General features: G+C 41.8%; 1 pseudogene; it reads left to right on the top strand.

The window, feature by feature from the left end:
* Positions 1-12123: 12123 nt before the first annotated feature.
* Positions 12124-14037, top strand: LOC144614378 (GTPase IMAP family member 4 pseudogene; annotated as a pseudogene).
* Positions 14038-15208: the final 1171 nt, after the last annotated feature.

The raw sequence follows: 15208 nt of genomic DNA, 5'->3' as shown, positions 1-15208 counted from the left end.
TTAGCATATGAAGTCTACTGTGAAGGATGTGTAGGATGTGTCCATGTGGGTGATGGGTACAATGGTCATGCTTATATTTAGAAACAGGAAAGTTCAGGGTGACAGGTAAGATTTTCAGGGGAAGGATCGATTCAGGGGCAATAGCGTTCAGTTAGGTTTGTGACAAGTTCAATATCAAATGTCAAAGTTAGGGTCCAATGTAAATGACCTGTATTAACTTGAAATCTGGGTCAGAAAGCTATATGAAAGGTTCGGGGTAACATAAATATCTCCCTTAATATCAGTTGAATGTTTACTAATTGCCAATACCCCGCAGTCCAAAGCTATATGCTAGAAGATCCATATAGGATGTCCAAAGGAAGAAGCAAGAACCAGTTTTGTGAGGTTTAGTCCTTCAACTAATTTGATAGATATTTGAAGGGGTCAAGAGGAAAGGACCTTTTCTGTTAGGTTTTAGCATTTAAGTAATCTCTACACCCAACATGGGGCTCCAACTCATGACTATGAGATCAAGGGTCGCATGTTCTTCCAAATGATCCAGCCAGGCATCCCAAGAGGAAAGGACTTTTTAAACGAGAACATTTAATTTATAGGGACAATGACAAATTAGTATTGGTCAATTCTTGGAGTTCATCTGTGGCAGAATCGTCTCCCCAGGGCAGAAGGTGGCCCAGGTGTAACCGTGTGACTATGTAAGGGAGGCCCCACAGGGAGTCGTCTCTGCGTGCCATGTCCAGAGAGATGGAGGTTCTCTCTCTCCTGAAACCTAGTGAGGCGGCCTCTGGAGTTTGATACTGCCAGACGGGTGTGGGCGGTGTACATTAAGAGACTTGTTGTGTGTCCTTTGGAGTTTGGCTCTGCTGCCTGGTGGTCATGGGATACATGAAGGTTGTTGCTTTGCTCTGTGGAGGGAGCAGCGTACACATGGTGGTGGAGGTCTTGGACGCAGTCAGAACTTTCACTAACAGGGGGGCAAAAGTATGTGTTCTTCATATATGAAATGGGGCCACATGGGAGGGAGGCACCCAAAGCCAGTTTGAAGGGGACTTGCCCAGGGGCCCAGCAGGGATCCCAGCAGCTTGTATGTGCATCAGAGTTCTGGAAGTCCGGCACTAGGAACAGACGTTGAAGCAAGTGATGGGAGAGGAGAGAGTGGCCTTCTGTTGGGCTTATGATTTCAGATTCCCAGAGGAGACGCTGAAGGCTATTAACAGTGTTCCATGGGGAAAAGAGCCACTAAGAATGCTGCCACTGTCCCCCCACCAGGGCCAGACTACACTTGACTCATCTTCAGTGTTTCTGCCTCTTCTCCTCCAGCCCATGAAGAATCAGAGCCAAGGCAAGGGCAGGAGGAGAATGGCAGCGTGGGGAGAGCTCTAAGCAGCCCTGTCTACACTGCAGGTTCTTCTCTGGGAGAAGGCACATGCCAGGGATGCCAGGGACAGTAGAAGATTTACCCTTCAGTAATATTTTTTTAAAGTTTTTGTAAATATATATATATGTATATACATATATATATAGCTAACTTGACAATTTATTGTCAATAAATTGTCAAGTTAGCTAACATACAGTGTATACAGTGTCCTCTTGGTTTTGGGGGCAGATTCCTATGATTTGTCACTTACATACAGCATCCAGTCCTCATCCCAACAAGTGCCCTCCTCAAACCCATCACGCATTTTCCCCAACCCCCCACCCCCCCATCAACCCTCAGTTCGTTCTCTGTATTTAAGAGTCTCTTATGGTTTGCCTCCCTCTCTGGTTGAAATTATTTCTTCCCTTCCCTTCCCCCATGGTCTTTTGTTAAGTTTCCTAAGCTCCACATATGAGAGAAAACATATGGCATCTTTCTTTCTCTGACTGACTTATTTCACTTAGCATAATACCCTCCAGTTCCATCCATGTTGTTGTAAAACGCAGGATTTCATTCTTTCTCATTGCCAAGTAGTATTCCATTGTATATATAAATCACATCTTTACCCATTCTTCTGTTGATGGACATTTGGGCTCTTTCCATAATTTGGCTATTGTTGAAAGTGCTACTATAAATATTGGGGTACATGTTCCCCTGTGAATCAGCCCTCCTGTATCCTTTGGATAAATTCTTAGTAGTGCTATTGCTGGGTTGTAGGGATGTTCCATTTTAATTTTGGGGGGAACCTCCATAATGTTTTCCAGAGCGGCTGCACCAGTTTGCATTCCCACCAACAGTCAAGAGAGTTACCGTTTCTCCACATCCTCGCCAACATCTTTTGTTTCCTGAGTTGTTAATTTTAGCCACTCTGGCCGGTGTAAGGTGGCATCTCCATGTGGTTTTGATTTGTATTTCCCTGATGATGAGTGACGTTGAACATCTTTTCATGTGTCTGTTGGCCATTTGGATGTCTTTTTTGGAAAAGTGTCTATTCATGTTGTCTGCCCATTTCTTCACTGGGTTATTTGTTTTTTGGGTGTTGAGGTTGGTAAGTTCTTTATAGATTTTGGATACTAACCCTTTATTTGGTATATCACTTTTAAATATCTTCTCCCATTGCATTGGTTGCCTTTTTTGTTTTGTTGATTGTTTCCTTTGCAGTGCAGAAGGTTTTTATCTTGATGAGGTCCCAAGAGTTCATTTTTTCTTTTATTTCCCTTGCCTTTGGAGACGGGTCGAGCAAGAAATTGCTGGGGCTCAGGTCAAAGAGGTTATGGCCTGTTTTCTCCTCTAGGGTTTTAATGGTTTTCTCTCTCACATTTATGTCTTTCATCAATTTTGAGTTTAATTTTGTGTATGGTGTAAGAAAGTAGTCTGTTGCTTCATTATTGGTATATAGAAAGGCAACTGATTTCTGTACATTGGTTTCGTATCCTGTGACTGTGCTGAATTCATGTATCAGTTCTAGCAGCTTTTTGGTGGAGTCTTTCAGGTTTTCCATGTAGAGTATCATGTCATCTGCGGAAAGTGAAAGTTTGACTTCTTCGCCAATTTGGGTCCATTTTATTTCATTTTGTTGTCTGTTTGCTGAGGCTAGGCCTTCCAATATGATGTTAAACAACAGCCATGAGAGTGGACATCCCTGCCATGTTCCTGATGTTGGGGGAAAGCTCTTACTTTGTTTCCACGAGGATGGTATTAGCTGTGGGCTTTTAATATATGGCCCTTATGAAGTTAAGGTAGGTTCCTTCTATCCCGACTTTCTTGAGGGCTTTTATTAAGAAAGGATGCTATATTTTGTCAAATGCTTTTTCTGCATCTATTGACAGGATCATATGGTTCTTATCCTTTCTTCTGTCACATTAATTGATTTGAGAATATTGAACCAGCCATGCAGCCCAGAAATGAATCCCACTTAATCGTGGTGAATAATTCTTTTGAGATGCTGTTGAATTTTATCTGCTAGTATTTTGTTGGGAATTTTTGCATTTATGTTAATCAGGGATATTGGTCTGTAATTCTCCTTTTTAGTGGGGTCTCAGTCTGGTTTGGGAATCAAGGTAATGGTAGCTTCACAGAATGAGTCCGGAAGCTTTCTTCCATGTCTATTTTTTGGAACAGCTTGAGAAGGATAAGGATTAACTCTGTTTTAAATGTCTGGTAGAATTCCCCTAGGAAGCCATGTGGCCCAGGACTCTTATCTGTTGTTAGATTTGATAACTGATTCAATTTCTTCACTGGTTATGGGTGTGTTCAACTTTTCTATTTCTTCCTGTTTGAGTTTTGGTAGGGTGTGGGTGTCTAGAAATTTGTCCATTTCCTCCAGGCTGCCCAGTTTGTTGGCATGTAATTTTTCATAGTATTCCCTGATAATTGTATTTCTGTGATGTTAGTTGTGTTCTGTCCACTTTTATTTGTGATTTTTATCTATTTGGGTCCTCTCTCTTTTCTTTTTGAGAAGCCCGACTAGGGGTTTATCAATTTTCTTTGTTTTTTTCCAGAAAAGAAAAAACTAGCTATTAGATTCATTGATCTGTTCTACTGTATTTTTTTTTTTTTTTTTTTGGCAGGGGGGTTCTACATTTTTTATTTCTGCTCTAATCTTTATTATTTCTCTTCTGCTGTTCTGCTGGGTTTGGGGTTTCTTTGCTGTTCTGCTTCTACTTCCTTTAGGTGTGCTATTAGATTTTGTATTTGGGATTTTTCTTATTTCTTGAGATAGGCCTGGATTGCAATGTATTTTCCTCTTAGAACTGCCTTTGCGGCATCCCAAAGGATTCGGACTGTCATGTTTTCATTTTCACTTGCTTTCATATACGTTTTAATTTCTTCTTTAATTGCCTGGTTGACCCATTCATTCATTAGTAGGATGTTCTTTAGTCTCCATGCATTTGGAGGCTTTCCAAATTTTTTCTTGTGGTTGACTTCAAGTTTCATAGCATTGTTGTCTGAAAATATGCACGGTATGATCTCGGTTCTTTTATTATTGTTGAGGGCTGTTTTGTGACGTAGGATGTGATCTATTTTGGAGAATGTTCCATGTGCACTCGAAAAGAATTCTGCTGCTTTTGGATGAAAAGTTCTGGATATATCTGTCAAGTCCATCTGGTCCACTGTATCATTCAAAGCCATTGTTTCTTCATTGATTTTTTTTTTGCCCAGACGATCTGTCCATTGTTGTAAGTGGAGAATTAAAGTTTCCTCCAATTACAGAATTTCTATCGATAAGATCACTTATGTTTGTGATTAACTGATTTATGTATTTGGGTGCAATCAAGTTGGGAGCATAAACATTTACAATTGTTAGCTCTTCTTGATGTATAGACCCTGTAATTATGATATATTGCCCTTCTTCAGGTCTTGTTGCAGCCTTTAGATTAATATCTAGTTCGTGTGATATAAGTATGGCTACCCCAGCTTTCTTTTGACTTCCAGTAGTATGATAGATGGTTCTCCATCCCCTCACTTTCAATCTGAATGTGTCCTCAGGTCTAAAATGGACCTCTTGTAGCAGCATATAGATGGATCTTGGTTTTTTTTTTTATCCATTCTGATATGTTATGTGTTTGTTTGGGGCATTTAGTCCATTTACCTTCAGAGTGATTATTGAAAGATATGGATTTAGTGTCATTGTGTTACCTGTAGGTTTCATGCTTGTGGTGATGTCTCTGGTCCTTTGTAGTCTTTGCAGCATTCCACTCACAGAGTCCCCCTAAGGATCTCTTGCAGAAATTGTTTAGTGTTCATGAATTCCTTCAGGTTTTGTTTGTCTGGGATAACCTTTATCTTTCCTTCTATCCTGAATGACAGCTTTGCTGGATAAAGGATTCTTGGCTGCATATTTTTCCTATTCAGCACATTGAATATTTCCTGCCACTCCCTTCTTGCCTGCCAAGTTTCAGTGGATAGGTCTGCTACTACCCTTATGTGTCTACTCTTGTAAGTTAAGGCCCCTTTGTCCTTGGATGCTTTCAGAATTTTCTCCTTATGTTTGTATTTTGCTAGTTTCACTATGATATTCTGTGGAGAAGATCTATTCTTGTTAAATCTGAAAGGAGTTCTCTTTGTCTCCTGGATTTGGATGTCCATTTCCTTCCCCAGATAAGGGAAGTTCACAGCTATAATTTGTTCAAGTAACACCTTCTTCCCTTTTTCTCTCTCTTTTCTTCTTCTTCTTCTGGAACTCTTATGAATATTATTATGTTTCATTGAATCTTCTCATTGTCTATTTCTCCCCTCAGGGTCTAGTATGTTCTTATCTCTCTTTTTCTTGGCTTCATCATTTTCCATAATTTTATCTTCTATTTCACTTAATCTACCCTTTGCCTCCTTCATCCTTGCTGTCACTGCATCTAGTTTATTTTGCACCTCATTACAGCATTTCTTAATTCGTTGTGACTATTTCTTAGTTCCTTGATCTCTGTGGGAATAGATCCTCGTCTGTCTTCTATGCTTCTTTCAAGCCCACTAATATGACTATTATTCTAAATTCTTGCTCAGTTATGTTGCTTATATCTGTTTTGAGCAATTCTCTAGGTGTCATTTCCTCCTGGAATTTCTTTTCAGGAGAATTCTTCCGTTTCATCATTTTGCCTAGTTTTCTGTCCCTTATGTATAGCTTCTTATGGGTCTTGCTCCTGTGAGGACTATTATATTAAAACAGGTGGTCATAATGTTGTCCAGGGCCTGGCCCTTCAAGAGGTATTTTTGGAGTGTGCTTTGTGCTCTTTGTTGTTGAGACTCTGATTACTTTGTCTCCCTATTCGTAGTGGTGGTTTCGACCTTCCACCAGGAGTGCTTTGATTTGTTTGTTGAAGTATGCCTGGAAAAAAAAAATTTAATGGGGGTGGTGGTGGAGGAGGCCTTATACCATACAAAGAGAGAAATGACAGGGGCAGGGAAAAGGAAAAGAAAAAAAAATTGACCAGAGATCAGAGAAACTTTATGGCTTACTCCATAGAGAGAGATAGAGAGGAAAATAAAGGAGATACAGAAGAGGCATAAAGAGAATAGATTAAAAATGTCTGCTTAAACAAACCAACAACCAGAATAACCAACCTAGAGAAGGGAAGAAATAAGAGGAAGAAGAAGAAGAAGAACGATGAAAGATGAAAGAAGAAGAGAAGAAGAAGAAGAAGAAGAAGAAGAAGAAGAAGAAGAAATATATATGTGTGTGTGTATATATATATATATATATATATATATATATATACATAAAATAAAAATTGACCAAGAATCAAATCAGAGAATGCAAAACTACTGGACCAATACCTGATGGTGCCTTGTAACCAGTGCCTGTGCTGGTCTGGAGGAGGGACTGTCTGGTTCAGTCAGTGTGGAGTCTTGCTCTGTTAGACACACAGTTACCAGGTGCAGAGGGGCATGCTTTGGTGTGAGCAGGTCCACCTCCACTGTGGATCCATTGTCTGTTCCCTGAAGCCCCACCTTGTTGGTGATGGGGAGTAAAATGGTGACACCCCAGTCTCTCCTCCCCAGACCAGGCATCCTAGACCACTCTGTTCAGGTCGTCCTCACAGTGCCAAAGGAGCACGAGTGGGCAGTCTGTTCTGCTTCAGGATCCTGGGTCTCCCAGGCAGTCGGCTGGGATTCAAACCCCAATGTCTTAAAGGATCCTGCTCCACGTGCCCCAGTTCTGGCGTACTGTCACTCCAGGGTATGGTCACAAAGGGCCTCTGGGTGGCCGGGGGTCCTGCAGTGTCCTTTGTCCTTGGAATGGCTATTTGCCTTCTTCCCACAGCACTCAGGGAGGGGATTGCTCTCTCCAACTGTGCCTGGGAGCGGGCTACAGAGCTCGGGCCGGCTCCCTCCTCCCCAGGTACACAAAGAGGCCGGAGAAAGCCCTGCAGTTAAAAATTGGTTCTTTCTCCATTTTTTTCTGTTCCCCAACCCAAGTTTTTTCTCTTGTCCAAATACAACCTTCCACTTCTGCAACGTCTCTTTCGCTTTCTTTTGTCTTTCTGCAGAAGGGGATCCCTCCCCTCCGTTCCTACGCTGCCTTTTTTATCTCTCCCAGTTTGAAATCATGCATCTGTGGCCCATCACATTGTCCCCATGGGCCCCTGAAGATGTTTCTGTCACTCTGTAGCCTGGATTCCTGGAATTTCAAGCCTTCTCGCCTCAATACTTCTGTGTTTGAGGGACGAGGGAACTTCAGATTCCCTTACTTCTCTGCCATGTTAACTCCTTCTGAAATTTTTTCAAGTGTTTATTTATTTGCATGAGAGAGAGAGCATGAGCAGAGTCGGAGCAGAGATAGAGGGAGACACAGAATCTGAAGCAGTCTCCAGGCTCCAAACTGTCAGCATACAGCCCAACGTGGGGCTCAAACCCATGGACCTCGAGATCATGACCTGAGCTGAAGTCAGATGCTCAGCTGAGTGAGTCACCCAGGCGCCCCACCCCTCAGTGAAATTGAGAGTGTGATTATTACACTAGATGATTTGAGTACATGAATGTGACCAATAGTGATTGGAGAGGTTTTTTGCTTAAGGCAGAACCTGTGTAAGTTTTCCTTCAGGTGGCACGGATGGAGCCATTTTGAAGGGCCGATGGGAGGAAAGAATAAGTGTCTTCTCTCCCTGTCCTTGTGACATCCCTCTTATTTAATCACATAGTTGCACACAGGAGGACCTTGATGGAGAGGAGATTCCAGTAGAGAAGAACCCCAAGATCTTGCCGATCCTAATTCCTGTAACTGAGGTGTGTGTTTCCTATGAGTGTAGCACTGGGAATCCAGGTGACAGGCACTTTGCTCATGCAGAGAACTGACAGGAAGTTCCCACATCCCACCAGGGAGGGACATTTATGTGTAAATCACAGAGAATCTAGAGATTCAGAGAGGTGGAGTAGGGCCTCCAATATCTCAGGTGGGTCAGGGTCCCTCTGGGCCCTGGGCCTTACTTATTCAAGGTCAATCAGACCCAAGACTTGACCAGCTAAAAATCTGTGCCAAGGAGTGTCCACATCCTTGTGTCCGAGGAGAGGACAGGTGGTCAAGAGCACAGCAGCGAATGGACATGATCTTTACATCTGTGTGGATGATTTTGCTGGCAAGCTTGTGGCGTGGCTGGGGCTAAATTTCTGAGTACACTTAGAGACCACAACTTGGCCTTTTGAGAATGAATTTCATTTTTGAAAGACTGAATCTGTCTTTCAAGATTGGGGTTGAGTGACCAAAGCATGCTAGTGTTTGGAAGCAAAAAGAATCTACACTTTAGAGACTTGTCTTCCATTGTCGCCTTTAACTCTGAAGAGGACTCTGCTGAGGGAGGTTTAGAGACGTTGCGAGTGATGAGCCCTGAAGATGCATGTTCCAGAGGCAGCGATCATTTGCCAAAGTGCTGTGCACATAGTCCATGAACAACAACCCAGAGTGCATTTGTAATCATTTGTGAATGTGGATGTAAGGTTGCATAATTTCTGGTATGTTTTTAAAACAGTGGTCTATCTATGTTTATTTTATTTTATTTATTTATTTTCGGCCTCGTCTATGTTTATGAACAAAAATACAAAATGGAATATCTGAGGCAATTGTTCTGAAGTTCTTTCTTCCTGTTAAGAAGTATCTTGATTATCTGAAATTCTTCCTAAGTTGGACTGCATTCTCTGGGGTTTGGGATCAACAATTACCATGCTGCAGAAGGTGGCATTGATGGTAAGAAAACCTTCTTCTTAAGGACCTGAAGCTCTGAATCTAGGTCGGGCCACTCAAATGTTCACATGAGGAACAGTTTGCTGTGCATATTGTGCAGAGCACATAAATGGTGCCTAAGGGACAGGGGCAGGTGAGCGGTGCATGAAGAACTTTTTTGGCTGACGGGTACATTCGCTATCTTGCTTGTTATGATGGTTTCACTGGTGTATACATACTTTAATTATGTTGAAAATGTTTGTATTTTCTATTTTAAATTGGACTGTCTTTGTATTAATGAATTTTCAGAGTTCTTGACACATTCTATTCTTTGCCAGATGTGTATCAAGTATATACACAAGTTCTTTCTTTATCTGATATGTGACTCACAAAAATTTTCTCCCAGTTTGTAGATTGCTCTCTCTGCCTCTTCCTGCTCACGGTATCTCTCCCTCTTTCTCTCTCTCAAAATAAATGATTAACTTTGAAAAATCATGTAAATCTACCACAACTGATTATCCTCATTGCATCCAATTGTACCAAAATGCTGCAGGCTTCCACTGCAGTGCTGGGTAGGGGGCATGGACCTTGCACCTCAGCCTTGTGTGCTGTGAGGTGCTCACAACCCTTTGTCACCGGAAGACAAAAACAGAAGGAGATGCAGCAGGAAATGATTGTGGTGAAGACAAGAAAGAAGTGTGGCTGTGCACCGGTAAACTGACAACAACCGTGCTTGTTCTTGTGAGAAAGTTCTGGGATCTGGGCCAATGTTGTTTGTAGACTACAGACTTTCTGGGAACTGAGCTGTGAGGTGCATAGGAATCATCCTTTCTTCTCTTTACTATGTCATTTCTAATAAAGTGTTACAGATATTTTTAAATTCATGAGAGGGAGGACATGGGTTGAAAAAAAGTGTCAAATTATAAAACAGAGACAAGAAATGCATAAAGAAGCAGACATTGTCAAAAGGCAAACTGCAAAACCTTTGAGGCTTTGAGCTCCAAAAGATGCAGAAATAGACTCCATCTGTGGATGAGAAAAGATACAAATTCATATCGTAACGGGGCACGGACACAGGTAGGATGACAGCTTGTAGCCAGTTTTAGATGATTGTAAATCATGTTGGGGCGCCCGGTGGCTCAGTGCGTTAGATGTCTTGATTTTAAATTTAAAGTCTTGATTTTGGCCCAGGTGATGATCTGATGGGTTGTGAGTTCAAGCCCTGTGTTGGGCTCTGCACCCTACAACCTGGAGACTGTTTGAGATTCTTTCTCTCCCTCTCTCTGCCCCTTCCTGCTCATGCTCTCTTTCTCTCTCTCTGAAAATAAATGAGTAAACTTAAAAAAAATCATGTAAATCTACCATGACGGATTATCCTAAATGCATCCAATTGTACTAAAGTGCTGCAATTTTTCAGCTTTATTGAATTTTAATTTACATAAAATAAAATTCATCTCCTTTCAGTAGATTTAATCATCAATTGAAAAATATATCCAATAAGTCTTGATATTTCCCACTAGCCTATATATGTGTATGTTGTCATAACATATATTCATTTTATTTTATCTTTTATCTTTTGATCCCTTCCCAGGTTTCACCAATCCCCTCAACCTGGGAACCATCAACCTGTTCTCTGTAACTATGAGCTTGTCTTGTTTTTTTCTTTTTTACATTCCATATATAAGGGAGATGGTGGAGTACTTGTTTTTCTCTGTCTGACTTATTTCACTGAGCATAATTCCCTTGACATCCATCCATGCTGTTGCAAATGGCAAGATTTGGGTTTTTTTTAATGGATGACTAATATCCAATTGTGTATATATGCCATGATTTCTCGGTCCATTTATCCATCACTGGACACTTAGATTGTTTCCATATCCTGGCTATTGTAGATAATGCTGCAATAAACATGGGAATGCAGATAACTTTTCCAGTGAGTGTTTTTTCCTTGGGATAAATACCCAGAAGTGGCATTACTGAATCATATGATCATTTTTTAAAAAAAGTTTTTAATAAAATTTTTAATACTTATTTACTTTTGAGTCAGAGAGAGACAGAGCTAGAGCAGGGGTTTGGTAGAGAAAGAGAGAGACACAGAATCCCAAGCAGGCTCCAGGCTCTGAGATGTCAGCACAGAACCTGATTTGGTGCTCGAACTTATGAACTGTGAGTTCATGACCTGAGGTGAAGTTGGATGCTCAACTGACGGAGCCACGCAGGAGCCCCTCATTTTTTTTAGAGAGAGATAGAAAGGGAGAGGGACAGAGGGAGAGAGATTAAGAGAGAGAGGGAGAGAGAGAGAATCTTAAGGAGACTCCATGCTCAGCGTGTAGCCTATGTGGGACTCAATCCCACGACTCTGGGATCATGACCAGAGCGAATATCAAGAGTCCAACACTCAATCAATTGAGCCACCCAGGTACTCTTTTTCTTTCATTTTTTTTTAGTATCAAGGGATTTTATAATAACTTTGGAGAAATGTCAGTAATTTATGACTATAATTCTGTAATGTCTTATTTTAGAATATAAAAACTTCACTGGATTCTAGGCTAAGCTTTTAAACTTTAAAGTTAAATTATATTGTTCTCTCTCATGTCACAACCCCTGACAGGATGGTTGCACACACGAAATAGAAAAAGACACTTGGTCTTTCCACACAGATCGCTTTTGTACCCTTTTGTAGCCTTTTGTACCCCTTTGTACCCTTTTGTACCCTACAAGGATGAGTTGGCTTGTGTAACCTGCCTAGCTGGCTTCTTAATGGGAGAAGAAAAGTTCCATTCTGAATATAAATGGGGGAGGGGAATCTCCTACTGAGATGCCCCAAAGACAGATTTTGTGTTACTTGCTGCATTGCTCTTATGAGGAATAGCTACCAGCAGCAGCAGCTCAGAATTCTCTTTGTAAACTACAATATTTTGTTTCCTCTTCTGTGGGCTACTTAGGTACAAAAAGTAATAGTAAGAAGCTCCAGGAAATCCTGGAAAGTACTTGGGCATTCCCCAAGTATTGCAAGAGAACTTCAGGCTTCCTATAGACTTTGAATAGGTTTCTCCAAAAGGGTCTTCTATAGAGTTCCTGGGAATGCAGCCGTCACTTATGGGAGGGGACCCTGGGGCAACAGAGGAGGGTTGTGTGTGAGGGGAAATGGGAGGCTGTAGAGAGGAAGCAGTGGGATTACCTCCTAATGCTGTGGCTTTTGTTTCCTGATGTCCCAGGGCTTAGAAACCAAGATGGCAGAGATTCACAGTTGAGACTCATCTTAGTGGGTAAGATCGGAGCAGGGAAAAGTGCCATGGGCAACAGCACCCTTGGAGAGAAAGTGTTTCCTTCTAGCACTGCCACAACATATGCCACCAAGACCTGTAAGAAAGGGAGCAGCAGATGGCAGGTAAGAGAAATTGAGTCGTGGATACACCAGGCATTTTTGACACCGAGGCACAGGATGCTGACACCTGCAAAGAGTTTACTCGCTACATCTTCCTGACCTCCCCAGGACCTCACACCCTGCCCCTGATGGGACAGCTGGTCCCGTACATGCAGGAAGAGCACAACGCCATGGAAAAGATCCAGTAAATATTTGGACTCAGAGCTAGGAGATACTTGATTCTCTTATTCACCCGGAAAGATGACTTGGATGGCATCAATTTCCATGATCACTTAGAGGAAGCACCCGAAGGCATCTGAGGGCTGGAGGGCTAGTTCCGTGATCACTACTGCGTGTACAAGAATGGTGCGACAGGAGCTGAGCAGGAGGCCCAGAGAAGCCAGCTCCTGGCCCTGGTCTAGCGCATTGTGGCCTAGAATGAAGGACGATGCTACACTAAGAAGATGTACCAAAAGGCCAAAGAGGAGATTCAGAAACAAATCCAAGAGATGCAAGAATTTTATGGAGCACAGCTAGAGAGACAGAGAGTGCAGGTAAGAGAGGAGTTTGGAGAAAAAATCAGGAAGCTGGAGGATAAACTGGAGCGGCAGAAATGAAAGGAACAAATGGAGAGAATTGGCAGGGAAAGAGGCTTTCTATGCCCTAAAGCAGCAGAACGCCAGATATGAAGGTGAGACTCATTGCAGGAACCTTGAATTGATCATGGAAGCACTGCAGATAGTTTTTCCTGTTTTCTCTCACCTGTTTATGTAAGATTTACCTGAATGAAAAATATCCCTATTTCCTGCATATTTCCCGCTGGCCCTGCCCACTGTCTGCCACCCCCCCCCCCCCAACCCAGCCCCCGCACCCCTGAACTCATTTGCCAACCTTGGAGCACTCTCGCTTCTGTCTCTCAGACTCTCAGGACTAAGGGGTATAATCAGATTCAGTGTTGGAGATTGGTAGATGTTTGATTGACTTAACAGGGGAGGGACGAATTCTCAATTTGTGGAACTCCAGAGTAGAAGGTATAAAGGTGGCCCCAAACTTTGTCTATTTATCCCGAGAAAAATCTGGTTTCTTTCTAGATTGGTGGATCTTCTCCCTCTGTTGCTTCTACTCACTTATTTTTCCTTTAGGACACAGTGATCACCTTCCCCCTATGATTTGTTAGAAAGATTTGTTCTTCGTGTTGGGTAATCTATCGGTGGAGATGTTTATAGAATTCTTTCCAGATGAATGGACATTTATGTAGTAAGAGTTTTACAGAAGCATTCAAATTGTTCCTTATCAGCTGTCTACTGAAGGACAAAGAGTTTTTTGGAAAATAGACCTCTAAGAACTCAACTAAGTGAAATGCCAGAAAGAGCAGTTGAAAGACAGAGATTCAACACAGAAGAGAACAACTGTTTGCTGTATTCAGATGTATGATAGCAACTCTTTGACCTGAATGCAATATATTTGTGAATAACCAGTTCTCTTCTTTTCATGTGAAACTAACTGTTGCCACTTCACCTCCATCACCTCAGACCTTCATTACTTACACCGCCTCGCAGTTGAATTGTTTGCTTGTTATTAAAATAAAAATCTTCTCTTCTCTCATATTTCTATAAGATTGGAGTCCACTTTTTCTTGGAAAATAACTTTCCTGTTTTTTTATTACTTAATTTAAAATTAGTTAATTATTTACTTTGAGAGCAAGAGAGAGAGAGAGCATGAACAGGGGAGAGGCAGAGAGAGAAAGAATCCCAAGCAGACTCCACACATCAGTGCAGAACCCGATGCAGGGCTCAAACCTATGAGCTGTGAGATCATGACCTGAGCCGAAACCAAGAGTCAGATGCTCAATGGACTGAGCCACTCAGGTGACCCCCTTTGTTATTTCTTCTAAGAACACTGAATTTTACTTTTTGGTAAAAGTTCAAGATGATTTTGGAGCTAGTTTTGGTTTACCCTCAGCACATCTCTCCTCTTTTTCCTTGGAAATTCCCAGCCACATTCTCAACCCCTCTGCCAGTCAAACACTACCTTTTCCTTGGATTGATTAATTATTCACTGATAAATGTTATGTGTAACCGAGGCTTCAGAGACCTTTCTGGTTTTCCTGGAACAAAAATTGTCTTTAATATACGTATAACAATAAGAGGTGTCTCTACTCCTTTTCTACTTTTCTCCTGGGTACTTTTCACATTATCCATTCTAAGGTTTCCCAAAGCACATTTCCATGTTCTACCAAGAAGTCCCGGTGTAGACTGAACTTTTAATTAATCTCAAGCATTAGAGAAGCACAACACCAAGAAGCTCACAATCGTTTTAGAAATAGTCACTTAGGAGAAGGGGCCAAGATGGCAGAGTTTTGGAAGTTTTCTGCTTCTTTCATCCCTGAATTTCAGCTAGGTCAGCACCAAAGCATTTTTAACACCTAGAAAATGTATCTGAGGATTAACACAACAATCTTCATAACTTGAGCCACAGAACTTCACAGGTATGCAGCATGGAGAGGTGAACTGGTGGAGAGAGAAGGCTCAGATGTTAGGGAACTATTTTTGCTTGTGGAAAGAGGATTGAGACAGGGGGGAGAATACAGTAAAAATTCTTCCTGGAAGCAGCTGGAGAGAAAGGGAAAGAGTGGAAACACACATAAGGGACTGAACAAGAAAGAGAGAAAGGAGAAAGAAGAAAGTTCAATGCCACTCTATAAACATGGGAGCACAGGGTTTGAAGTTATACAGCTCAATGCCTGGTGGTGTTCTGGTGGGAAGGGCAAATCCCC

Source organism: Panthera onca, chromosome A2 (genome assembly GCF_046562875.1).
Source record: "Panthera onca isolate mPanOnc1 chromosome A2, mPanOnc1 haplotype 2, whole genome shotgun sequence".
NCBI lineage: Eukaryota > Metazoa > Chordata > Mammalia > Carnivora > Felidae > Panthera > Panthera onca.
Note: the sequence above shows the minus strand (reverse complement) of the source record. Positions and strands in the feature narration are given on the sequence as shown.